Source organism: Egretta garzetta, unplaced genomic scaffold, assembly GCF_000687185.1.
Source record: "Egretta garzetta isolate BGI_Z169 unplaced genomic scaffold, ASM68718v1 scaffold184, whole genome shotgun sequence".
Lineage (NCBI taxonomy): Eukaryota > Metazoa > Chordata > Aves > Pelecaniformes > Ardeidae > Egretta > Egretta garzetta.
The window spans coordinates 15,423-17,517 of NW_009259484.1; the positions used below are offsets into that span (position 1 = coordinate 15,423).

The following is a 2,095-nucleotide window of genomic DNA, read 5'->3' on the forward strand; positions in this document are numbered from 1 at the left end:
AGGAGCCGTGCCCCGTAACCCATTGGGAGCTGCACCCCGCGCCCCGGCAGGAGCCGTAACCCGTAACCCATCGGGAGCTGCACCCCGGAACCCCCGGCGGGAGCCGTGCCCCGTAACCCATCAGGAGCTGCACCCCATAACCCCCGGCGGGAGCCGCGCCCCGTAACCCCCGGCGGGAGCACCTCGCCAGGCTGCGGCCCGGGGGGGCTGTCAGTGCCTCTTCCCATCTCTTAACACCCCAACACAAAGTGCAAACATTGCCCTGGTCTCCCCCCGCGAGGTCGTACGGCATGCTGGAGCTGAAAAATATTTCGAAGGTTATGTGCTTTACACACCTAGTGACCCCTGCTCACAACGACACCACGTTCTGCATTACCATTTCCAGGTACTTACTTAACAAACTTGTCCACGTGAGACATGGAAGCTTCATAGTTTTTTCCTCCAAATTCTTGACAGTGTAAAGCCATGAAGTGGGGCTTGTGTGCATGTACAACCTGCAGCAAAGAGAGAGACAAGCATTAACAGAGCTGTACCCGCACCTCCGTCGCACAACACGGGTGACACAAACCCGGGCGGGTCGCTTCTGGCAGGAGGGCCATCGGCTGCTGCCTGGGCAGCGCTGGCAGAGCAGGAATAAGCAACAAGGGCAGCATCCTTTGTCAGCACAGCAAAGGCTCGTGATACACAGTAATTACCGGAGGTATTTTTAGCTAATGTTTTCTTTTCTAAACTATGAATTAGTTCCTAGGCATTTGAAGCAAATACAGAACCTCTTCCAACTCACCTCAAAGAGGGCCCAACACCATTAGGATGATCAAAGCATCTCCTTGTCCGGGAGTTGGAAGAGTTCAAATACCCAAATTAATGTGTTAAGTGTTTTTTTTCCCCAATTCTGCAAAATATCTCCAATTAGCTCAGGACAGAACTCTGATTCGCTGCCACCTTTCGTATTTCTATCTGTGGAGCACCTCATTTACAGAAGTATTTAAATCACACACACGCTACGGTACATATACACATGTATACGCAGGAGGCACGTAAATCCACCACGCTGTTTCCAGCGTTAGTCTCGCGCAATGCGAGTGCCTTGAACACCGAATAGCCCGCACCGGGACGCAGTAACCACACCAAAACCCCAGAGCGCACGCTCTCTCGGGCACGCGCCAGATCAGACATCAGTATTCCTAAGTTTGCTGCTGCACTGAACACACATTTGAGGTTACTTTTCCCTAATAAGTTTTCTCTGCATTCATGATACTGAGCAGCGCGAACACCACACCTGCGAACGTCCCGGTGTCGAGACAAATGCTACAAACTTGTGTTTCATCTGCTGTGAATTAACGGACACGGGCTGCCGAGCTATTGCAGCCTTTGAAAGGGTCACAGCCTGCAACAGCCAAGGACGTGCTGGTCCAGGCGCAGAGGGCAAAGGACACGTTCAAGGCATGGAATAGGATTCACTGTTATTTTTGAGTCGGTGGCACTCGCGGCTCCCGCCAGCACAAAGGCCGCATTGTCCGCGCGGCCGTGCGCAGGAAGAACGGCCTGCTTCCCACGAGCGGCTTCGGCCAGAATAACGAATTAACTCCCCTCTCTGCGGGCTTTGGTGCCGGCAGGTTCGGGGCTCTCCAGCGCGCGGGGGCCACAGCACCCTCCCCTGTGCCCCTCCTGGGGGCGGGGGGCAGACGGATGTGCGGGAGATGGGCGCGATTACCGTCAAGATCTCCAACTTCACCGCACCGCGGAACAACTGAAAGAACAGCAGAGACAGCTCCCCCGTCACACGAATTTTTTTGCTGCTGGTGCCCTGAAACTCTGAGAAGGGAGAGACACAATAAACCCTTGCAGTCATGTTTTTAATTAGGTAAACCCGTATTGACTGACTTTACTGTAGAAAGGTCTTTAAAAATGTTTCTTTCAAACCACAGTAAAGAGAAATCTCATCTGATCTGATGACAGGGGACAAAATTCCTCATTCCTGACCATGCAAATAATCTCGTTAGAAAATCAAGCTCAAAGGCAATGAATTAAAGATTAGCAAAACTTGAAACGCAGCAGCTTTCCATCAAGCAACAGGTAAACAGGAATCCGTCCG

The 2,095-nt window shown here is 52.5% G+C and overlaps 1 long non-coding RNA gene across 1 annotated transcript in view; it reads right to left on the reverse strand.

Moving 5' to 3' along the window:
• The window catches only part of LOC118452131, a 16,408-nt gene that overhangs the window by 1,667 nt on the left and 12,646 nt on the right, over nt 1-2,095 (reverse strand). Inside the window, exon 2 of the long non-coding RNA XR_004841791.1 lies at nt 394-494. This is a non-coding gene — a long non-coding RNA (uncharacterized LOC118452131). The remainder of the gene's footprint in view (nt 1-393; nt 495-2,095) is intronic.